The 25,817-nt window shown below is 44.8% G+C and overlaps 1 protein-coding gene across 2 annotated transcripts in view; it reads right to left on the bottom strand.

Annotated features, from left to right (window-relative positions):
• The window catches only part of FAT2 (FAT atypical cadherin 2), a 102,304-nt gene extending 85,677 nt beyond the window's left edge, over window positions 1-16,627 (bottom strand). For both annotated transcript variants that reach the window (XM_083422241.1, XM_083422242.1), the window contains exon 1: window positions 16,478-16,627. The gene's annotated coding sequence lies outside the window, so the exon portion shown is untranslated. The remainder of the gene's footprint in view (window positions 1-16,477) is intronic.
• Window positions 16,628-25,817: the final 9,190 nt, after the last annotated feature.

The following is a 25,817-nucleotide window of genomic DNA, read 5'->3' as shown; positions in this document are numbered from 1 at the left end:
TGGGCCTGGCTATGCTTCAGGGTGGAGGGTGCAATACCCCACCCTTCAATTATAGGCATTTTGATATAAGTATTGTAAACATTGTGAAGGTTCTTTTTGAGAAGTAGGAGTCCTGTAAAGTAAACAAAGAGGTTTGCGCTGTCATCAGAAAAACTGTGCCCCAGGGCAATAAAGACAGATAAATGGATAAATTAGCAGATTAGATAGCAGAAATGTCATCGCTCTGCTTGCACATGCCTGCGTGGATGTTTTGGTTAGTTGCGGAAGAAGCTCCAGCGACTTCCGGTCCTTCGGGCCCAACTCTGTTTTGTAGAAGTGCAATTGCTCCTCTACTCAGTTCAGACACAACGTGAGTCACATTCAGATGATCACACCTTGGTTTAATAACCTAAGATATGAACAAGCCTTGTGATTCTGCATGTAGCCACTTCACTCCTCCCTTTGTGTGGGTGAGCAACAGGCCAGGAAACCTTCAATAGCAGGGGTGGGAAATCTCAGGTCCCTAGGCCAAATACAGTCCTCCAGGCCTGTCTTGAAGCTGTCGTGAAGCTGAGGCTCCAATACTTTGGCCACCTCATGAGAAGAGAAGACTCCCTGGAAAAGACCCTGATGTGCGAAAGATTGAGGGCACAAGGAGAAGGGGATGACAGGACGAGATGGTTGGACGAGATGGTTGGATAGAGAGCCAGTGTGGTGTAGTGGTTAAGAGCGGTAGTCTCGTAATCTAGGGAACTGGGTTCGCATCTCCGCTCCTCCACATGCAGCTGCTGGGTGACCTTGGGCCAGTCACACTTCTTTGAAGTCTCTCAGCCCCACTCACCTCACAGAGTGTTTGTTGTGGGGAAGGAAGGGAAAGGAGAATGTTAGCTGCTTTGAGACTCCTGAAGGGGAGTGAAAGGCGGGATATCAAATCCAAACTCTTCTTCTTCTTCTTCTCGAAGCTACCAGCATGAGTTTGACCAAACTCCGGGAGGCAGTGGAAGACAGGAGTGCCTGGCGTGTGCTGGTCCATTGGGTCACAAAGAGTCGGACACGACTAAATGACTAAACAACAACAGGCTTGTCTTTCTGGCCCTCAGTACTCACCGGCTCTGCTCCATACTATCTTCAAGTGCTTTTGCCTGGAAGTAGTATGTCCTTTTGCTGGTCTGGATGGAGAAATTTGTGTGGGTGTTTGTTTCAACACTTTGCATGGCTAGAATGCAGCCTACTGTACAAAGATAAGAGCTACACCTCCTGTCCTCCCCCCACTTTTGCCTCTGGTTCTGCCCACCACTGGAAGGTTGACCATATAACCCTCAGGCTAAAAACTGTTGCCCACCTTAAACTACAGTTTCCCATTTAACCCAAACCAGGAAGCGATAGTATGGCTTTGGGTTGAGACAGCTTTGAAGTTGACTTCAGATCTCCTGGCTTCTTCAAAAGCTGCTAACCATGGTTTCTGAGTTTAGATGAAAGAAGAGACTACAGTTAATCAAACCCTTTCTGATTAGTTTGACAGCTCACACAAAGGGAAGAGTGGCATGGCTGCGTGGGAGCATGAGACTCATTCATTAAGCCAATATATGATTATCAAAACATGGCTAGTGACTCTTACATGAGTTTCTCTGGAGTAGCACATCACTCCTTGGCTCAGGTCTAGCAGCATTCATTTCCAAGTCGTATTTTAAAAAACCAACACAATGGCAGCTGCAATTTGTGGTGGTCTGTTTTCAAGCTGCTTCAGTGGTATAAATTTCAACAGCAAGATGATCAGCTCTTGGATGGAAGCACCAGTTTACCCAAATGTCTCTTCTGCCTATTTTGTTGCTGGAGATTACAGAAGGTTGGTGGTTCGTATCCCCACAACAAGGTGAGCTCCTGTTGCTCTGTCCCAGCTTCTGCCAACCTAGCAGTTCGAAAGCACGCCAGTGCAAGTAGATAAATACAGTGGTACCTCGGGTTACAGGCGCTTCAGGTTACAGGCGCTTCAGGTTACAGACTCCGCTAACCCAGAAATAGTACCTCGGGTTAAGAACTTTGCTTCAGGATGAGAACAAAAATCGTGCTCCTGTGGCTCCTGTGGCGCAGCGGCAGCGGGAGGCCCCATTAGCTAAAGTGGTGCTTCATGTTAAGAACAGTTTCAGGTTAAGAATGGACCTCCAGAACAAATTAAGTTCTTAACCCGAGGTACCACTGTAGGTACCACTGCGGTGGGAAGGTCAATGGTGTTTCCATGCGCTCTGGCACTCGTCACAGTGTCCTGTTGTGCCAGAAGCAGTTTAGTCATGCTGGCCACATGATCTGGAAAGCTGTCTGTGGGCAAATGCTGGCTCCCTTGCCTTTGACTGGACTTAACCATCCAGGGGTCCTTTACCTTTTTACCTTACTGCGATGTCTAAATTGAGCCTCAGATGTTACAGGGGGGTTGAAGGACTGCTCTGTCAATTTAAGGACTAAGAACTAGGCTGCATTTTTATACCTCACAAAGCTATGATTCCCAGCACCCTTAGCAAACTACAATTCCCAGGATTCTTTGGAGGAAGTTATGGTCTGCATGCAGCCCTATAAAAGGAGAGACCAGCAGGGGCCTTGAAGCTGCCCATCTTCAACAGTTAGCACCTGCTTATCAAGAGCATCCAAAAATTGGTCTCTGTAAATTCATCTTCACACCTTCACTTTCCCTCTCATGTGGCATTTTGAGACCAGATATAACTCATGCCAGCACTGATAATGGAGACATCTGTCATTCTTCACCTTTTCCTCTCCTCCTCATTCCAAATGTGGAAATGGCAAAGTACATTTTTGCTTTCCAGACACACAAACAGGATCATACAAGTCCAACTGATTGGGAAGGAAAATAATCAGAGGTAATATATCATCTGATCATTACTTATTACTTGACATAAACAAGCCTGACAGTTATTTATGCTGCTAATAGTCAAAGCACCACTAATACTTTATAATAATATACTGTAGTAGTAAAATACACTGTGAGTCAGGGAGTCTCTGAACTCTGCACATTTTAGGGAAAGAGGCCTTGCTGCTTTCTTTTGAATTAAGCTAATCCGGGGGTGGGTGGGGTGGGGCCTTCCAGATGGACTCCAACTCCCATCAACATTGACCATTAACCATCCTGGCAGTGCTTGATGGGAACTGGAGTTCAAGAAATCTGGAGGGCCACAGGATTCCTCAGCCCTGAGCTAATCAGTCATTTGTTGTTGTTGTTTAGTCGTTAGTCGTGTCCCGCTCTTTGTGACCCCATGGACCAGAGCACGCCAGGCACTCCTGTCTTCCACTGCCTCCCGCAGTTTGGTCAGACTCATGTTTGTAGCTTTGCTACAATCATTATTACAAATTATAAATCAGTCATTACAATTACCTTAATCATCATCCCACCTGACAATAAGGAAACTGAGGCACCAAATAGGAAAGTGACCAGTGAAAACACAGAATTAAGTTTGAGAATCTAAATGAAAAGATTCCCCCGTTGTTATTATTTTTTGCACAACGTATGAGCAGGACAACTTCCGTTCACTGTTAGTTTGGATTTCATGAGATATACTTTGGAATTCACGGTTGTGAATTTCCATCTGGAAAAACCCCAAAACACCTGGGAACATATGAAGCTGCCTTTTCCCAGGGCAGAATGCTTGTCCATTTCACCCAGTATTATCTTCTCTGCCTTTTCAGGGTCTCAGGCCAATGTTCTCCCTATCAGCTACCTCTTAATCCTTTTGGCTGGAGAGGCCAGGGGGACATTCTGCAGGCCTGCCCCCGTCCACTGAGTTTTCTTTAGGTCCTATCTGCACTCTATACCACTTTAAACATGGATTCCCTCAAAGAATCCTGGGAGCCAATGTTTGTCTTAAGGGTGCTGAGAATTGTTTTAGGTGACCCCTTTCAGAGCTATAATTCCTGGAGTGGTTTAACAAGCAATTGCTCTTCCTGGGGAACTCTGGGAAATATAGCTCTCTGAAGGGAATTAAAAACACACATCACAAGCGGCATAAAAGCGATGTACAGAGGATTAAAAGCCTGGGAAAGTAAATAAAGGACATTTCCTGGTGCCAAAATGACATCAAAGTTGGCACCAGGCGATCCTCCCTGGGAAGAGTATTACATGGCTGAGGTGCCACCGCAGATGGCAGAGGAACAACACTAAAACTAACATTTTTGTCAACAGACCCCTCCTGTTCTGTGAGACACTGAATGTTTATTAAAAAGGAGTTGAACTTGACTTGGTAGCCTTAATAAAACTAAACGTCATGGGCATGGGCCAGTAAAATTTAAGCACTTTTATTTGCTACTTATTTCCATTAAAGAGTCAATCACATTCTCAAATCTTAACTCTGGCTTGATAGTGTGCCATATTAATTTCTCATTCTCTTTATTCCCTTGACTTGCTTCTAATCTGTGCTCCACTCAGTTTCCTCACAGTACAGTGGTACCTCAGGTTAAGGACGCTTCAGGTTACACGCTTTCAGGTTACAGACATGCCGACCGAAACCCGGAAGTACCAGAACAGGTTACTTCTGGGTTTCGGCACTCGCGCATGCGCGGAAACACTAAACTGCTCTGCACATGCACAGAAGCACAGAATCACATCACGCGCATGCACAGATGCGGCACTGCGGGTTGTGAACACTGCAGGTTGCGAATGTGCCTCCCGCATAGATCACGTTCGCAAACCGAGGTTCCACTGTAGTAGCCTGGGCTATTTTGCAGTTCTCCTCTCCCTTCTCTCAGTTGGTCTCTTAATCTGACCCCCTTGTGTAGAAATAGGCACAAAGATATAGAATGAGAATAATTTTCTGACTTCAAACATTTCGGTCCTGACCTAATTCATCATATACAGTGGTACCTCGGGTTAAGTACTTAATTCGTTCCGGAGGTCTGTTCTTAACCTGAAACTGTTCTTAACCTGAAGCACCACTTTAGCTAATGGGGCCTCCTGCTGCTGCTGCACAGCCGGAGCACGATTTCTGTTCTCATCCTGAAGCAAAGTTCTAAACCCGAGGTACTATTTCTGGGTTAGCGGAGTCTGTAACCTGAAGCGTATGTAACCTGAAGCGTATGTAACCTGAGGGACCACTGTAAATTGGTGGCTGAAAAGCAACTGTATTCAGCTGATTCATCCTCTTAGCGCAAGGATTACCACTAGCACAACCAACCAACCAACCTTCCTTCCTTCCCAACCAGCCTACCACATTTATATCCCACCTTTCCTCCGAAGGAGTTCAAGATGGCATATGCGGTCCTGTTCCTCCCTATGTTATCTTCACAACCACCCTGTTTGGTAGGTTAGGCTGAAAGACAGTGACTAGCCGGAGGTCACTCAGTAAGTTCCATGGCCAAGTGGGGATTTGAACCCAGCTCTCCCAGTTCCTAGTCCAACACTCTAAGCACTATACCACACTGGCTCTTTCCCTCCTCCTGTGCATGCCCTACACCTTCCCCACAGGACTGGGGGGGGGGGCGGATCCCTAGAATAAATTTAGGGGGATGTATCAATGTAGGTGTGGGACGCGGGTGGCGCTGTGGGTAAAAGCCTCAGCACCTAGGGCTTGCTGATCGAAAGGTCGGCAGTTCGAATCCCCGCAGCGGGGTGCGCTCCCGTTTTTCGGTCCCAGCGCCTGCCAACCTAGCAGTTCGAAAGCACCCCTGGGTGCAAGTAGATAAATAGGGACCGCTTACTAGCGGGAAGGTAAACGGCGTTTCCGTGTGCGGCTCTGACTTGCCAGAGCAGCGATGTCACGCTGGCCACGTGACCTGGAAGTGTCTCTGGACAGCGCTGGCCCCCGGCCTCTTAAGTGAGATGGGCGCACAACCCTAGAGTCTGTCAAGACTGGCCCGTATGGGCAGGGGTACCTTTACCTTTTTATCAATGTAGGTGGGCTGACTTTGTTTCTTTTAAATGGGACCATTAGAGACAGAATAAAAATATCACATAACAATGTTAGTCCAATAGGAAAAGAAATCCAAATACCATTACCAAAGTTAACTGAAAGACACAAATGGTATAATGATCACTGTGGCACATGTTCAGACATCACATGGAGTCATGATTTGGCATGACAAGAAACAGCCTTAGGCTCCCACATTCACTTCTCTTCCCACTTCTGGTGGGGCCACAAAGAGGCTCTCAGAAACATTTGCTTCAAGATTAGGTGACCCTCAGCATGCCCTTGTTAACCATAGTTAACATTTAACAACAGTTCATAGTTTGGACAAGGGACGTGGGTGGCGCTGTGGGTTAAACTACAGAGCCTAGGGCTTGCTGATCAGAAGGTCGGCGGTTTGAATCCCCATGATGGGGTGAGTTCCTGTTGCTCGGTCCCAGCTCCTGCCAACCTAGCAGTTTTAAAGCACATCAAAGTGCAAGTAGATGGGAAGGTAAATGACATTTCTGTGCGCTGCTCTGGTTCACCAGAAGCAGCTTAGTCATGCTGGCCACATGACCCGGAAGCTGTACACTGGCTCCCTCGGCCAATAAAGCGAGATGAGTGCCGCAACCCCAGAGTCGGCCACGACTGGACCTAATGGTCAGGGGTCCCTTTACCTTTACATAGTTTGGACAGCACACTGAACTATGGTTAATCTACACATGACCATGGCAGAGAAGAAAGTGGAAAACTCAAGGCTCACTGAAGCTCATGGTTGTCACAGTAAACAAGTGTGATGTCTAAATAAGGCCTATTTAAAGACAGAATAGCAGCTAAATCAACTATTGGTCTTATCACTTGTTAGCAACCCAAGTGATAGCCATGTTAGTCTGTTGCAGCACAACCATCAAAGTCTTAGCTCTGTTAGTCCACATCTCTTAGTAGTTTTATCTCTTCTTAGCCAATTCAATGTCCCTGAGAGACTGTGAGAAAAGTTTCATATTTGATTGCAGTCCTCTCTCTCCCTGATCTTATATTAATAAGAATGGTTGGTTCCTCTTCTAATTTCTCTGCCCAGTTTTCCTTGGTTGAAGGACACAAAAATCAGGTATTATGGCATTGGAACAACTGCCATTTCAGACTCTACAGTATCTATGGTTTTATATTTCAGCAGTAGCATTGCAACAAATCTTAGAATGCAAATAAAACTTTGATGGATTACATGTCAAAATATTTGCAAATACTGAAAAGCACCTTGTGAAGATAGCAGTTTTTCTTAAGTTATTATATTATATTGTACATCACTATGGTAACTTTTGGTTTAAAGGTGATATATAAATGATTTTAATAAATCAGTAAATTTGTTTGAAGACAATGGTGTTAGAATGATGATGATGATGATGATGAAGAAGAAGAAGAAGAAGAAGAAGAGTTTGGATTTGATATCCCACCTTTCACTCCCCTTCAGGAGTCTCAAAGCGGCTAACATTCTCCTTTCCCTTCCTCCCCCACAACAAAGTGGGGCTGAGAGACTTCAAAGAAGTGTGACTGGCCCAAGGTCACCCAGCAGCTGCATGTGGAGGAGCGGAGACGCGAACCCGGTTCCCCAGATTACGAGTCCACTGCTCTTAACCACTACACCAGATTGGCTCTCCACATTGAAGGAGGACAGAATGCAAAGAAAGGGACATGCCATGTGCATCTCATATGTGCACTTGCCCCAAATTTTAAAACAGGCCTCCAGAATCTCTTCTCTTAATCAGAGTATTTCTGGTGATCTGCTCCTATGAACTCTCCACACACAAATCTCCAGTCCCACAAACTACCATCAAGATCCTCCATAAATTATCCATTTCCCTCCTTTCCAGGCAGAAATACTCCTGGGCTACTCTGGAGAAAGCGTAAGAATCACTTTAATGGTAAAGGGTAAAGGGACCCCTGACCATTAGGTCTAGTCATGACCAACTCTGGGGTTGTGGCGCTCATCTCGCTTTATTGGCCGAGGGAGCTGGCATACAGCTTCCGCGTCATGTGGCCAGCATGACTCAGCCGCTTCTGGTGAACCAGAGCAGCGCACGGAAACACCTTCCCGCCGGAGTGGTACCTATTTATCTACTTGCACTTTGACGTGCTTTCGAACTGCTAGGTTGGCAGGAGCAGGGACCGACCAACGGGAGCTCACCCCGTCGCGGAATTCAAATCACCAACCTTCTGATCGGCAAGCCCTAGGCTCTGTGGTTTAACCCACAGCGCCACCCACGTCCCTAGAATCACTTTACCTTCTGTAAAAAAATTCTTCACCTACTTTCAGGCTTAGGATCCAAATACACCTGTTGTTTTTTAGCTCGCAGTTTGTGGAGCTAGGTGAAGCCAACAATCTTCTCTTTCTGTTTGCGGTCAGCTTTAAGACTCTGTCACTGCCTGTCCTGTTTCTTCCAGACTCTTCATACTTTTGAGTTTATATATGCAAAGAGGTGAAAAGGAATGAGGTAATGAACTCAGCTGTAACACATAGGAATGCTTCCAAGGGGCTATTAAAGCCACAAAGAGATTGATGACCACTGTAGGGATGGGGAAACTGTGCGCCCCCCATGGTGCTGGACTACAACTCCCATCATACCTGACCATTGTTACCATGGGCTATCAAGTCCAGCATAGAGGAAGGGGCAGGATCCTCAGCTCGGGCTGGGGCTAACCATGTACAAGCAAGGACAGAATCCTGTGCGTTCAATAAATGTGTAGAAAGGGGCATTTCAACAGAGGCAAGTTATTTTCCTTCTGCACAAAAAGCAAAAATTCTTCCTTCCATTGGCATAATTAGTCACAGTCTAGCCAGTCACCTTAAGAATGTCATCGTTCTATTAAATGTAAAAGAAAGCTTGTAAGATAATACCAAGCCTCTGGGGTGGCAGTTTTGACTAGAATTCCCTAGGGTATTACCCTCTTATATGTTGCTGTAGAGTAGCCACTAAATATTCTGAATAGACATGAGTTCATCCTTGCTCTGATCCTCAACAAACCATAACCAGCCATAGATGGTGGCCCACCAATTCTTCTTTTAAGAGACACAGAACATGTCCTCCGTGCCTCCTGCCAACACTGGTCGATTTTCAGTACTAGCTAAAAACTTAGTTTTTCAGTCAGGCTTTTAATCATGTGGGTTTTTGACACATTAGACCACTGATTTTTGTAGTAAGGAGGAGTAGAGGTTATATGGATTAATGTTTAAGGTGCCTTGAATGTAATTACTGGAATTGTTGTACTGTTAGTTTGATTTTATATTGCATGCACCCCACCCTGAGATCACTTGTTTGATGAAGCGCAGATTGAAAACTAATTAAATAAATAGTTCTATCTCTTATCACTATTTATTTAGAGTGGAAGGCTTTGAAAGATCACAGCTAGGCCAGATAATGAGACTGTTTCCTTTGAAGAGGCATGCAGTATGGACCATGACTTCAGTCTAACAAGCACACACTTTTAATTCTTCAGTATCTTCTATCTGTTCAGAGTCACTTAAGTGAAGTAGCTGGAATCCAGAGATAAAATCCCAGTAACACTTACTGAACAAACTGAACAAAAGAGTGTATAACTTGAAGAGAAAAAAACAGAGGGGGTTTGTCTTTTAGGAGCTAAACATATAGAAGAAAACCTCCTTCAGAGCTACACAGCCAGTCAGGGCATGTGTTACCTCACCAGAGATCATGCCATGTTCAGTAGTTGCTAAGCAGCATCTCCACTCCCCCTTGATTAGCTGATGTAATGCTAACAGAATTAACCCTTACATTACAAACTGAATGATTATTACTGTTGCATTTCCAATGCTAATTCCTGGACTGTTTACACTGAGAGAAAACTGAAAAAACCCATCCACACCCACCCACCCACCCATGTCTCCTGCACTAGCACAATTTGGGTTTATGATCCCACCCACCCAAGATTATCCTGATGACCTCTTAGCCTTTCTATTGAGAGCTGCAATACAATCCCAATTGCTTTTATAACATATGACAATTGTTTATTCAATACATAAATTGTTCAGATTGCAGCAGGAATCCACTCCACGCTCATGGGAAACTGTGTTCATGATTGCAGGGCTCAGCAAACTTTTTCAGCAGGGGGCCGGTCCACTGTCCCTCAGACCTTGTGGGGGGCCGGACTATATCTTTTTTTGGGGGGGGGTGAATGAATTCCTATGCCCCACAAATAACCCAGAGATGCATTTTAAATAAAAGGACACATTCTACTCATGTAAAAACATGCCGATTCCCGGACCGTCTGCAGGCCGGATTTAGAAGGCGATTGGGCCGGATCTGGCCCCTGGGCCTTAGTTTGCCTACCCATGCTTCAGAGTAATCAAATGAAACTTTGTTGCATAGCATGACAAAAGTCTGTAATTACAGTATATTGGGACAAGTTGTTTGTTGTTGCAACAATTGCTTTCTCAAAATGTACCTTCTGCACCATGAAAAATAAATGAAAACATTAGTGGAATATATTTGAAACAGTTGACAGCAACTGTCCCAATCTTGCTGTGAATCTCCACATCAACACCAATGACTGCCAGGAATGTGTGGCAAGACCGGCATGAGATTATGCAGCCTGACTGATCTCCACAGTAGGCAGCGGCATTCAAATGTTACAGCCCCAATGTCCAATCTCAGCATACAAAAATAGTCCTGGCTTCCCTTTCTTATGGCAGTGACAAGTTAGTCTGGTTTATACCTAACGCTAAGCTATGATTTGCTTAGGCAAAGTGTGGCTTGTTGGAATGCCCATACCCAACACAGCAGTCTAGCCATGGTTTCTTTGGCCACACCACTCAAAATACTCACCAGCTTGATTTGTGGTTACAAGGCTAAAAAGCTGGACAGCAAATACAGCATTGGAGAAACAAGCTGCAGCCTTTTTGCTAGTCTGTGGACTTGGTTTGCACATAACACTAAGCCAAACCATGCCTTAAAATGAACAAGCAAACATGCACAGCTCCCAGAGAAAAGATTGCAGGCACTTTGCTTCTCCCCAGTTATGTTGTTGTTGTTGCACTGTGCTGAGCTAAACCATGGTTTGGCTTAGCATGTCTTCCAACCCTGGACTTGTGGTCTTCAGACAAACCACAGTTTGAAACCAAGGTTGTTCCTATGGGGCTGAGGCTGAAAGCCCAGTAGCTTGCCTCATACCACCAAGCCCAAATAGCCTTCCCCCTGAGATCCATAGCAGGGATGGGAAACCTGAGATTCTCCATATGTTGTTGCTCCTATCATGCTTGACCATTAGCCATGCTGGCTTCGGAAGGTGGAGTCCAACAACATCTGCAAGGCCACAGCGGCCCCATCCCTACTCAATAACATTACCTCTGTTTAGTTTTTCAACAATTTCCACCATCTTGCTTAAAAGTGTCCAACTGTCTTAGATCTTGATGTTTCGTCAACTCCTTCCAAGGAACAGCTTCTCTGCTCCACTGAGCTCGCCCTTCTACTCCACCTCCTAAGAAAAACTGCAAGAGAATTTGGGAGACCTGCCTGTTCAGCAAAACTGGGCTTCTTTCTAATAGCACACAATGGCACCCGCTTTTCAAGAGATACCTGCCCCCCTTTTTAATTCTACTATGTCCGTGCATCAGTGAAGGCTAAAATGTGCTGACTGCCGTGTGGAAATGTGCGCATCACATGTGCATGCACTCTCACACAAGCATGGATTTCAGGATGTACAGGCACGCAAATGAAAAGCCCTGTCTGTAGCCAACAACTGTATGGTTTGCACTGGAGCCAACAGCCGCTTACAACAGAGCATAATGCAAAATGCATTTGTTGCCTGCAGCAGATGTTGGATTCCAGGTGTATGCAAACTTATTCCTTGTTTTCTCCCTCTGTTTACTTGGCCTACACATCCGAAATGCTTCTCGAGATATATCTTATCAGGACATAACTATCATTCTGTGGAACATGTTTGGCACAATGAGAAATGCACCACCTTTTCTATGGAATAGCTCCAAGCACGCATAAGCCATTTTGCGCTCACCGCGTCCAAGCGCATTACCGAGTTGACACGGACACTTTGTGATCCAGAGGATGGTACAATAAGTTCTGCAGGCTCAAGGAGAAACTGGACGTGTGTTTTTGGACAACCCTCCCCTTCCCTACCAATGTATTTTTGTGTTGTGAACCACCCTGAGATCTGCAGATGGAGGGTGGTGTGCAAACAACTAATAATAATAATAATAATAATAATAATAATGCAACTAAACATAATAATACATAAACAACTAAAAATAATAATAATAATAATGCAACATTGCAAATCACCATTTCAAAGATGCCTGGAGGGCTGCATTTGGGCCCTAGGCCTAAGGTTCCGCTCCCCTGTCTTACACAAACTAGAAGAATGTATACAGTGGTAACTCAGGTTAAGAACTTAATTCGTTCTGGAGGTCCGTTCTTAACCTGAAACTGTTCTTAACCTGAGGTACCACTTTAGCTAATGGGGCCTCCCGCTGCCGCCATGCAATTTCTGTTCTCATCCTGAAGCAAAGTTCTTAACCCAAGGTATTATATCTGGGTTAGCGGAGTCTGTAACCTGAAGCGTCTGTAACCCAAGGTACCACTGTACAAAGGCAAAATTAAATGAAAAGATGGTTCATGAAGCTCTTCCCAAACTACTCCTAATTCCAGCACACTTATCCAGTGCCCCTAAGTGAGAGTAGACCGATTATGGCGCCCATTAAGTGTTGGCAAGGCTGCAGAAGCAAGCCAAATGACTTCAGCATGACTAAAAGGAAAGGGTGGCGCTGGGTTGTTGGTTTTCTTTAACAAAGTAAGAAAATAGCATGGCTCACAATCTTGAGCTCTCTGTTGATGTTTTGATTATCTGTAGCATTAGGATTTACCTCATACATCCGACTATTTTTGGGACAGATTCCTCTCAGGACCACTTCCTAGATTACGTGGCAGCAGCACATATGTGCACAGGGGTGAGTAGAAATCAATCCGAGTTCTTCAGCACATGTGCTTACGTGCACCGTACATGAATATGTCACGTGCTGAATTCCCTTACCCACAGAAATGAATGCGCTTTGGTACACTTAACCAACTCTTTGTTAAATTCCAAGCTACATTGTATACATGCACAAAGTGGCGCATACCACCTCTGTCACATCACACAGCCCTTTGCAACACAAAGAGCTGGAAGCAGGATAAAAACAGTAGTAGACTATGCTTGATCTGAGTTTTACAGCCAAGTTTCACAAGGGACTGAGAAGTGCAGTGCAGCAGTTAGAGAGTTCGGCTGAGACATAGGAAAAGTCCGTTTCAAATCCCTGCTTAGCTATGAGACTTACAGGAGAGCTTTGGGGCAAGTCTCTCATTCTGCCCCAGTGATAACATAAGCTACCACAAGATTTGCTGTTCTGAACTCCTTGGGGATAGTGTGGATGAGATTGATAGTTATGCAATGTTCATCATACTCTTATGGAGCTGTGATGTACCAAAACAGGGGAGAAATGGATGTTAGAAAATAAGCAATCCTCAACCTAAACCAACTGTTGTTATTCAGAATCTATGTATATATTTTTCTGCACATTGCATAAATTCATTATATTGTCACTTTCTTCCTCATATCAAGAATTTATGTATGTAATAATAGGAACATAGAAACGTGAAATTGCTCAAACTGAGTCATACCATTGGCCCACCTAGCTCAAGACTGTCCGCACTGACTGGCAGCGGTTTCCCAGGGTTTCAGACTAGAATCTGTCCCACCTGGAGATGACTTGTGTGCATGTTTCGGATGGAGGCATTGCTGGGTAGAGTAAGCATTGGTCACTCTACATCTAGCCCAATTACAATGCGTTTCAGGCTCAAGTGGCAACCGTGTCTAATTTATTGTATGAGCTTCAATTTGTCTGTGAATAGTGGAAAAACAAAGAAAAGTCTCACAACCTCATTGGCTGTCTCACTCGCCTCCACCCAGTTAAACCAGAATGCTTTGGTCTAATCCAGTTTTCCTCCATTTAAATTAACAGGGTTACTAAACTGTCTCTAATCCAGATATTCTAGATAGGCTAGGCTGCGCCTCCTCAGTACCACATTGTCCAAAAAGCAGATGCTATTGAGCAACTGATCTTTGTCCTTATGGCCTCTTGCTGTTCACCTAGTCGACTTTTAATTCCCCAAGGAGGTTAATTATCTGATAACTTCTGCTCCTATGTTACCTTTGCGTGTTACCTTTGTTCTGTCAATGCTCTCGGCTAGTCTCCATCTCTCTCTCCCCTAACCTCTTTCATTCACTCTCTGTGTGTGCTGAGAGGAACAGCATCTAAACCACGGCTGACTTCAGTTTACTTTAGAGATTGATATCTAGGGCAGTCAGCCATACGAAGGCAGACAAAGAATCGGGTTATCTGCTGACACATATGCACATTCACTGACAACACGCACTCCCCTGCGAGAAAAGAAAGCAAACTGCAAGGCCTTGGCATCACTGAAACATCTGTTCAGCACTTCCCACAACTAGAGATCTGTCAAGGAGAGCAGCGCTGAGGCAGAAAGGTGTGAGGGACCACCTTTACTTAATCTTCAGAGCAGATAAAGACACGTGTGGCAGCAAACTCTCTTTTTGGCGCAATTGTTCTGACACAACTTCATTTTAAGTTGCAAGTTCCAATGAAACATTCCCAACAAAGGCACAATATTGATGAAAAGGTTAGCTAAGATAGCTGCCATATGCAAACATACAGAGGGCCATAAAACCCCACTTGCATACTATCTGCGTGATTCAATCACCACATCCACCTTTCCCCCATATAATCATTCAATTCGTAACTAGTCATAACAAATATCCCATTGTAAATTGTCTCAGAAATGGACATCAAAGAGAAATACTCATCTGGGCAGTTACTCCTAGGCTTCCTGTTCAAGCCAGAATCACATGGGCAAGCAAAAGTAAACGGTTTAAACATTCTCATTAATCTGGGTGATGGATCCAACCCTAAAACCATTTAGACCCTTGATTTTAGACCTTGGACTGCATGACTTTCAGCAAGCCTTTTAAGTGGAGATTTTCCCCAGTCTGCATTTGTCCTGGAATTGCTTCTAATGTTTTAAAAGCATTTTTATTGTTTTATCGTGTGTTGGATTCCACCCTGCGCACCTTTGGGAGGACGAGAAGGAATATAAATGTAATAATAAGTACATATTTCTGGGTCGAACTGGAATCAACGAGAGGAACCAAGAGATTTTGATTTGTAAACTAAGTCTTGCTGAGAATGATACATGGCACTATACATTCCAAGGGTTCAAAGCACATCACATTTATTATCTCGGTAATCCTCAGAACGACCTTGAAAGGTAGGCCAGTCTTCTGATACCCATATAAAAGACGGGAGGCAGAGAGAATAAGCAGCTTGCCTGATCCTGTGGGATTTCATGGCCCAGTCCTCAGACTCTTGCCCTCCAATTCAAAGCACGTTTTCTTGGAGAGAAAGCTCCTTGAATACAAAGGTGTTTACTCCCAAATATGAATCAGATTATAGCCTTAACCACTGCATCACCCCAACAGCTCTCTCATACATTTTCTCCTTTTCCTATCTCATACGAAACTGCCTTACATGAAGTTAGACCCTTGTTCCATCTAGCAGTTACTCTCTCAGGCAGAGGTTCAGGCAGGGGTTTTTCCTAGTTTCCTACCTGGAGGCATCAAGGATTGAACCTTGGATCTTTCTCATGAAACACATGTGCTCTGCCCCAGAACTATGGCCCTTCCCTCTCGGGCAGCGATGGCCAAACTTGGCCCTCCAGCTGTTTTGGGAGTACAATTCCCATCATCCCTGACCACTGGTCCTGTTAGCTAGGGGTGATGGGAGTTGTAGTCCATATATAAATGCCTTTTGATGCATCCCCTCTGCACAAAAAAACCAGGCTTGTTTCGAAATGACACAAAGAAGGACCTAGCTGCACTTTCAGCCGGCAATGTGCACACACTCAAATAACGAAAAAAGTGCTACTTGCCAGGCAAAACTAGGGAAATCCTCTGTCAAACAAGTGCTACTGTCTTGAGAGGCTTAATCCAACATGGGTTTTTAGAAAAAGAAAAAGAAATGTGTACATGTCTCCGCTATCAAAGTTGGTGCTATACAGCACATTTACCAAAAAGAGAGAGACCTAAATCAGATTTGTTCAAACAGAAGAAGAATATAAAGGAAATGCTTTAGGAAATTTGGAACACGTGCACGGGAAAGTTCACAACACCATCTTAAAAACCAACAACTTGTTGCCTGTTTTCTGGCTGGTTGAAATGAAGAAACTGCAGAGAGAAGGGATGAAAGGGGGAGACAACGCCTGCCCCGACGAGTCTCCAAAGCTCGGAAGAGCAAAACTGAAACGTACACCACCAGTTTGTACTACTCCTCGGGCTGCTCACGCTCGAACAGAAAGTTTCGCCGCAATCATGCCCAGCTCCCAACCAAAAAAGCCTTAGCTCTGGGTTCAATGCCCCTCTTGCGCAAGGCAAGGTCCAGGACGTCCTCCGCAAAGGTGGGTTTCTGATGGTACCCCGTGCAATAATAGAAATAAATATGGTAACGCTCCCAAGCGGAGCTGCCCGCGACTCGCCTTTACCTGGTTGTTGCAGGAGGCGATGTCCTCCTGCAAGCGTTTATCGGCGCTCTCTTTGTCCAGCTGGGTCCTCCTCTCTCAAGGCGCAGTGCGCGGCCGGCTGCGGAGGGCGCATGGCGAGCGCTGCTCCGGCTGCCGCTTGCAAGAAGTTGGGCTCAGCAGAAGTTCCAGGCAGAGCGGCGCGCCCGCAGCCAAGCAGCAGGAAAGACAGTTGCCAGGCAGGAGCTGGGGCTGCGGGCAGGCGCGCCTCTCTTCCGACCCCTCCTCCGGCGGCAGGGGGAGGAGGAACCGAGCGCGCCAAGCAGGTGGCCAGGCCTCCGTGCCCGCCCCGGTGTGCTCACACCCCAAAGGAAGGAAGGAGAGAGGAGAAGGAGGAGGTCTAGCGAAAGGAGGGGTGCGCGAGGGTGCAACGGGGGGAGCAGATATATTGCAACCTGGAGAAGTGTGTGTGTGTGTGTGTGTGTGTGAGAGAGAGAGAGAGAGAGAGAGAGAGAGAGAGAGAGAGAGAGAGAGAGAGATCCAGTGGGGACAGGGGACAGCCCTCAGATTCCCACTTTTCCGGGTTGTTGTTGTTCTTAAGTTTCTAGCATTTGCAGAGTTCGAGATACAGTATGAGGCAAAACGTACAGGTACAATTCTTCTTGTTTTTCTCAGAAACTAGCCTGCTCTCCCCTTTCAGCATGCTATATTCCCCCACCAAGACCTCCCCAAATTCCTGCAGATGCGCATGAAAGGGATACTTTCTTTCCACACTGTTTCCTAATCAAATGCTCCCCCCCCCAAGTATTTTGTCATGCACGCGTCATACATAAAACGTTCGTTCAGTGTCACCGGTGGGATGCACCAGATTTAGCCTTATGAACCAGTCCATCTGATGCAAAGAGCAAAAGATCTTATGCTACATGGCCATTTGGTCCTATTGTTTAAAATCTCTCCCTCTGTACATCCACATTTCATGGGAGAACATCCCTCGAGTTCTAGATGGGGTTGCACTCCTTCCCTTGAAGGAGCAAGTTCATAGCTTGGGGTTGCTCCTTGATCCATCATTGCCACTGGAGGTTAGGGTGGCCTGAAGAGGAGGAGGAGGAGGAGTTTGGATTTGGTATCCCACTTTCTCATTCCCCGAAGGAGTCTCAAAGTGGCTAACGTTCTCCTTTCCCTTCCTCCCCCACAACAAACACTCTGTGAGGTGAATGGGGCTGAGAAAAAAGATGCAGGAGAAAAGGTTTAACAACAGAACACATGGAGGGGAAGGTGGGAAGTCCAAAGATTCGGGGGAATCTTGTAACTTTGGATGTGCTATGGTATGATTATAAACTTAAATATGTAAAATCTAAAAAGTTTTTTTTAAAATGAATGGCTTCAGTTAAACTTTCCACCTGCTACTCTATCCTGGCATGGATAGTTGTTTGTTTGTTAGTTTGTTTTTTGTATCTTATAGATGTTATATGTATCTTTAAGGAATGTTGCAATTTAAATGCAAAACCTCACAAGTCAAGGCGCAAATACGACAGGCATTATATAGAAGTTTCAGCAAAGGGCATTTGATATTAGAAGTGGATCAAAACTAACAACCCGCCCCTTTCATTTTGCAATTCTTTCCATTGCAGGAAAAGAGTCTGAAGAGAGTCATATGCGAACAGTTGCTTCTAACCTATGGGGCTTCCCTCAGCTGGCCTTGCGCTGTGCCCAGGGCAACAGAAAAGGAGGAAGTGAGTGGGTAGATCTGCATGCTTGGGCAGAGTCTCCAGAGGCCTCTAGGTGCCAGCATGCATGGATGATGTGTCAGCAAGCCTTGCTAGCACTCAGAAGCTTCTGAGAGGGTTGCATGGTGCAGAGCAGGCCCTTTTCCCTGCCACATCTGCGGTTCTCACTGCAGACTCCTTTTGTAGGGGAAGATGAAAGACCTGAAGGATTCCTGGCAAACTGAATCATGTCGGTTGCAAGCACCTCTCCACCTCACCAACATTGCGGTCAGTCCCACAGAAACCCTGTGACCAAATTTGCCACTGTGCTAGGATTTAGCTGTACCAGAAAGAGCTTTCCCTGCACATTGAGATACAGAAGTTGCCCTCTGCCCTGCAATATTTTTCATTTGGACGCCCGTCATCCGCATTCTGGTTGAGGTCTTCAAGTCTGTGTGACTTGGATGGTGACAGGAGAATGTCTTATTGGTTGTCTCCTGTCGTTGGTGCCTTCCTCCACCTTCGCTTTCCCTTCCAACTCTCATTCAGTTTCAAAAAGAGGAGTGGAAAATTCACACAAACAAGAATCGTGCATTTTACAGGGAAAGGAAATGTTTAACCCAATGAATTAATATAATAAATGAATTCAATAGCAGAAAGGAGCAAAGCTCCTTGAGCTCATTCTCCTGACCAAATGGAGGCAGCTGACCAAAAAGCATCAGGGCTGCTAGCTGTGATGGCTATGTTCTGCCTCCATCCTCAGAGGCAGGGGGTCTCTGAATGCTACTTGCTAGGAATCAGAAGTGGGGAGAGTGCTGTTGCACTCAGGTCTTGCCTTGTGGGCTCACTTAGACATCTGGTTGGTCACTGTGGGAACAGAATGCTGGACTAGATGTGCCTTTAGCCTGATTCAACAGAACTCTTCTTCTGTCCACCAACCCACCTTTGTTTATTTATTGTTTAGGTTTCCAGAGACGCGGGAGGCGCTGTGGGTAAAAGCCTCAGCGCCTAGGACTTGCCGATCGCATGGCCAGCGGTTCAAATCCCCGTGGCGGGGTGCGCTCCCATCGTTCGGTCCCAGCGCCTGCCCAGTGCCTAGCAGTTCGAAAGTGCCCCCAGGTGCAAGTAGATAAATAGGGACCACTTACCAGCGGGAAGGTAAACAGCATTCCGTGTGCTGCGCTGGCTCGCCAGATGCAGCTTGTCACGCTGGCCACATGACCCGGAAGTGTCTGCGGACAGCGCTGGCTCCTGGCCTATAGAGTGAGATGAGCGCACAACCCTAGAGTCTGGCAAGACTGGCCCGTACGGGCAGCGGTACCTTTACCTTTACCTAGGTTTACATTTATACCCCACCTTTCCTCCATGGAGCTTAAGGTGCCATGAACAGCCCCCCCCCCCTGTTTTATCCTCATAATAACCTTGTGAAGTAGGTTAGGCTGAGAGAGCATGACCAGTCGAAGGTCACCCACTTCATGGCTGAGTGGGGATTTGAACCTTGGTCTCCCTGATCTTAACCCAACACTCTAACCACCATATTGTACTTGAACGAGTCTGCCCCTGTGGCTTGATGGAGGTAGAAACTGTCTCCCATGCCTTGTTATGCTGCCGTTTCTACGGGGATATATGCTCGGTATTTATTACCCCAGCTATGCAAAAATCTCCAAATGAATCCGAACTTCAATGTCTAAAATCCCTGGTAGAGGACAAGGATCCTGAGATCACGTTAAGGGTAGCCAAATTCTTAGGGCATAAAACTTAGGGAACAAGCTGTCCTATCAGAATGACTAAGGCCTTAAATGATAATTTTAGGTTATATGTTAGTGACTAAGTTGTAATTTATATATTTTTTAACTGTTGCTATATCTGTATTGTCCATGTTATACCTAAGTGCAAATTCAAATGTATTCCTATCGCGTTTTATGACTTCCTTGATATCGTATGTGGGCTGGAACTGGTCTGTGACCAAAATAATAAAATTCATTCATATCATACTTGCTCTCTGGCTCTTCTGTGCCAATCAAATAAAATCCAGTTGTTGTAGGCTGTTCAGCATTGGAACAGGCAACCTCTGGTGATGGTGGACTCTCCTTTGATGGAAAAGAGAAGGCTAGACAGCCATCTGTCAGGGATATCGTAATTACATCGTACATTGTAGACCCTGGACTGAGCAAGGGGTTAGATCAGATGACTTCAAAGCTACTGTCCAACTCTAAAATTTGATGGCACTGAGAAAGCAATAACAAGTTTTGAGTCCTACCACCTTTGATTGCTTTCATAGTTGGGCTGGTTTTAAGAGGAAATTGTTCCATCCATGTGTGGGAGTCGGTTTGATTAGCAGCAACTGACTAATCAGCAGCAAATGGCAGGTGCTTAATTAGAAGAACATCTGCTCAGCTGTTGGCACAATTCATATTTAATTAATATTAATATTAGCAGAAAATAGAATTTGAGAATGAAGACACAGAAAGGAAGTTAGGAGAGTGACTGAGTGACAAGCATTGCATTCCTGCTCCCTGCTTTATATAGAAAATCCCACGCCCAAAACTGTACACTGTAGAACCCAAGATAACAAGATATAAACTATGTAGATATAATTGTATAAAACCAAGAATCTTATAGCACCATAAAGGCTATAAAATTGATTGCTGCATGAACAATTCACTTCATCAGATGCACCTCTCTTCAATAAAATCTGCATAATCCATGTACATTTGAGACAAGCAGCAGATCCACACCATACATTTAAAGTACAGTGGTACCTTGGTTCTCAAATGCCTTGCTATTCGAACACCTTGGAACCCAAACACTGCAAACCCTGAAGTAAGTGTTCTGGTTTGTGAACTTTTTTGGAAGCCAAACATGCTCCATTTTCAGTGTTACGCTTTCGTTTTGAGTGCCATTCTTCTGTTTTGAGTGGTACACTTCCGATTTAGTGTTAAGTTTCTGTTTTGAGTGTTATGCTGAGGTCTGTCTGTTTTTGCTATTTATTTCACATTTTTGTTTTTGCGGCTCTTTTTCTTTTTCTTTTTGTGACTGTGTGTAACCCAGTTCAGCTACTGATAGATTGATAGATTGTGTGACAGCAGTACATTATTTATTGCTTTCATTTTGGTCTCATTAGATAGTAAAATTCATGTTAAATTGCTGTTTTAGGGGTTGTTTTTAAAAGTCTGGAATGGATTAATCCATTTTACATTACTTTCTAGGGGAAAACTCACCTTGGTTTTGGAACGCTTTGGTTTTGGAACGGACTTCCGGAATGGATTAAGTTTGAGAACCAAGGTACCACTATACATCCATTGCACATATAGAGCACATGACTTCTCCCAAAGAATCCTGGGACCTGTAGTTTGTTTAGGGTGCTGCTGCGTATTGTACCTATGTGAAAGGGAAGCTACCGTTCCCAGTTATCCCCAAGGGAAGCTGTGTGCTTTAAATGTGTGTTGGGTGTGCCTTAAATGTATGGTATGGGTCTGTCCAAGGACATGCATGTGTGAATGTATGCCCACAAAGCAGAAACCCTGGTTTTCAATGGTCTGCACAGACAACAAAAGTAGACCTTCTTAGCTTCATTACAAAGAAATGTAAGTGTTGCTTCCTAGTCCCACAATGCAGTGCATGCAATGACTTTGTGTGGAAAAGGATGAAGTCATCCGTATACGAGGCCATCTGGAGCCACAATGACTTCAGGAACTCTGCGAAACAGAAGGCTTCATGCAAGTTGGGATTGCCAACGTCATGCTGAGGGGGAATGTCATCACTCCTCGAAACAGATGGGACCCTGATGGGAGAAAAAAGATGCTCTGACAAAGTCTGGTAGAGCAAAGACCTTGGTGGGGATGCAGTCATGCATGCAGTGAAGTTGCTGGCACCGGCAGCAAGGTGACACACAATTTCTCTTATCTCTGAGAGTGAGATGCGGCAGGGTGATGGACCATGACCGCTGCTCTCCCAGAGTGGGGTAGATGGGAAACAACCCAACTGTAGATGTCACCATCAGATGACTTGGCTACGGGTTATGCATCTTACTTGACTAGATCTCACTCGTAAGCCATTAGCTCACCTTCAGCCAATCAGCCTCCGTCTGTTCTAGAAACTCTTATGTCATCTCCATCTTTTGGCACTGGGAGCTGTGTTCCATCCCTGCAGCCCTATTTGGGATGCACCAGCCAGAGAATCAAAAGAGAAGGAAGCAGGAAAAGATAAAAGTTCCACAAATGTCCTTGTGTCAGCACGCTGAGGCTCCAGGAATGAGATCATTCTCACCTATATGCTTCAGAGGATAATGAAATCTGCATGACGGCTCAAGACAAGAGTGGCAGAAATTACTTTTGGGGCCCAATTACAGCATTATCTGAGTTGGTGAATAATTCCATTGTTCATCTATGTTTTATTGATTGATTGTTCTTAGACCTCACCCTTCCTCCTGATGGAGTTCAGGGTGGGTAACAACAATGTTAGAAAGCGCATAAATATTTTATAAAAGATGATGCTGATGCTGATAGTAATCTAATATAGTCTCTAGGTGATTTACAAACAAGATCCAAATACAGAATTAAAAACATAACAAGAACCACCTCAACAGTAACAGTAAAATAACAACAACAACCCAGTACTGACAGTGATGTCAGCTGGATCACTGCTTACCAGGAGATAAAGAGAAGCAGGTGAGGTCACGGTGAGGTTGGCAAGGTGGAAACACACATACTGAGCCAATCTGGCATTTCTGCTAGTATATTTTCACTGCGCCAACTTCCTCACCACCTCCTCCTCTGCCTCACAGTGACACAATCAACTAGTGGTCAGGTGACAGATCAGCTGCCACTGGCTGTGTATGCCCACCACACATTTAAAGCGCACAGCTTTCTCCAGAGAATCCTGGGAACCACAGTTTCTTAAGGGTGCTGAGAATTGTAGCTCTGTGAGGTGTAAACTACCATGCTGAGGATTCATTGAGGGAAGCCATGTGCTTTAAATTTGTATTAAATGTATGGTGTCACTGCAGCCTTTGGCTCTCTGTTAGCAGTTGCCTAGTGCATCATCAGCCAGTCAAACTACCTGAACTGTTTCCACCCTCTCTGGTTGTTCTAAGAACGGCGACTTTCAGAACTTGTGCCAAACATGCTTTTTTCCTCTTCCCATCCTCCTCCCCCTTTCCTGTTGTACCTTTTAGATTATAAACCTGAGGACAGGGTGTGGCTTGAGTGTGTGTCCCCCCCCCCCACCATTAATGAACTTTAACCTGCTTTAGGAGCCATTTTGGCTGAAGAAAGTTGTGCAAATGCTTAAAACCAAGCTATTGATGGAAGTTTTTTTGGGGGGGGGGGGAGTGATGTGCATAAGAATTAATTCTGCTCCATCATTATTAAAAGGAATATCATCTACCCTTAGAAGAGGCACACCAAATAACATTAAAGCAAATATGAGGCGGTTGGTAAGGAAACAATCAGAATGATATAATTACATGTGTGTAGAGGGAAAATATATAAAAGATGAGAAAGGAGGGGAATGTTTCAAAATAATTGGGAATGGGCAGGGGGGAGGTGAGGGTTAATACTGGCACAAAGAGGAGAGGCAGGCTGGGACTTCACCTGTGCAGCTCAGACAAGCAGAGCAAAGGGTTGGTGTGCAGTGCGTGTTGCTGCCTGCCGTCCTGTATAAACCTGATGCCTTAGGTTATTTGATGCTGGCAGCTTACCCCAGAGAGAGGCTGGAGTTTAGCTAAGTCATGGTGGCTCCCACTGCATAATAATTATCCCTCTGAGATGGGTTATGAAGCAGTGACAACTATAAGAGCGCTTTTGTTTGTTTGTTTTAAAATAGCAGACTTCAAAAATATATGTGACAATGAAATGCCAAAGGAACTTGAACTTTTCTCCTGCAGGTGTCTAGAAAAGAACCTTGCAGCAGATGCAAGCAAATGTTAAGCACCAAGCGTCATAACCAGATATATATCTCAAACTTTATAAGGAGGTAAATTGTCCGCACAACTGGACACATTTTTATTCAGAAGTGAGCCCTGCTTTGTTTACGAGGGCTCTCTCCCTTAGTCAATGGGACTAACTTTTTGAGTAGATCTGCATAATATTCCTCTAATGCAATATCGACGATCTTTTTCAAAAAGTGGTGGATGCCAAGCAACTGTGTGAATTGCATTAATGCTGTAATTTAATTTGGAACAGCAAGCCACAGATGTAAAAAAAAAAAAAAGGTAAGAAAGAAATCTTGACATTGGGCAAGATGTGTCATTTTAAAATGAAAAAAAAAATGTAGTTTTTTAATGTACCGGCATGTTCCTAGATCTTTAACTTAATAGAGATATGATGCTTTCATGCGTATCTCTGAAATCATGAAGCTTTTCATTTTCTTAAAGACAAAACCTGTGAATCTCAAAGTCTGGTTTCTACTTGAGCCATTCTGTGAGTGCTGATGCCATGTAGAAGGTAAAGTGTTGGGATTAGACTGGGGAGACCCAGGTTCAAACACCTGCTTGGCCACAAAGCTGACCAGGTAGCCTTGGGCTCCTCCCTGTCTCTCAGCTTAGCCTACCTCACAGGGTTATTGAGAGAATAAAAGGAAGACCCATTTATGCCACTCTGAGCTCACTGGCAAAAGAACTGGATAAAAATACCATCATCATCACTGTACACTTCATCTTACCTCCTGCAGTACAAAAACCTACCTACAGCATTAGCATGTTTACAGATGGTGCTTTTGCATCACCTACAAACATCCTAAATGTAATGTACCACATATCATTACCATAGTTTCACTGAATGTGTGGCACATGAAATTATAAAATAAAGAATTAATTGTTTCCAGGGCTCTTTGCCATATTTCTTTAGCTCAACCGAACTACCTTCCGCTCTCCTGAAGCCAAAACAGTGGAAGGCATTCCCTGTTCTCCCCAACCCCCAATTTTGCCATTTCTGTTCTAGGAAATGGTGGCAAAACAGACCTGCCCAAGGCGCCATTGCTTCTGCTCTCTTGTCCACAGTCTTGATGAGCAGCTAGAATCTCAGGGTTCCTTGGGATTCCTTGACCTTTGGAAATATGGAAATAGAGAGCATAAATGAAACATCCTATCATGGGGTGAGGGGGGTGCTTTTTCATGGGATAAACATCCAAAATAGAGTCATCCTAATTTCATTTCTTCTATTGTTGTGGGCGTTTGGCTCCTATTGTTGAACCGCATGGTACCGTCATTCTAACCTTTAACCGTCTACCTGTGAGTCATCCTCTTTCACTGCGAATGCATTCTCACACAGCTTTTGAGAGCCAGAGAGGTAGAGCTTTGAATTTGCTCTGCTTAACATGCCTCGTTTATGTAATGTAAGTGTGCAGTGTATCCATATATACCAAACAGCACTGTAAGCATATAATAGTGTGTACTAAGAATGCAAATGCATAGAAAGCAAATTACCCTAATGATAACCCCAGGTATGCATAGATACTGAACCATGGGAAATCCAGCAATTGGGGATATCAAATCCTCACAAAGCGGCATATATTTTGCTTACACCAACTGTAACAGGCAGGTTCTCTGGGCGTGTGCAGGCATGGCGGCGCATCCTCACTATTGTCTCGCTGCATTCCCTTTGCACCGGCTGATGGAGTGGCCAAGACGTTTCTCAACAGTGCTGAACAATGTGCAC

Source organism: Podarcis tiliguerta (assembly GCF_965153285.1).
Source record: "Podarcis tiliguerta genome assembly, chromosome: 2".
NCBI classification, from domain to species: domain Eukaryota; kingdom Metazoa; phylum Chordata; class Lepidosauria; order Squamata; family Lacertidae; genus Podarcis; species Podarcis tiliguerta.
Note: the sequence above shows the minus strand (reverse complement) of the source record. Positions and strands in the feature narration are given on the sequence as shown.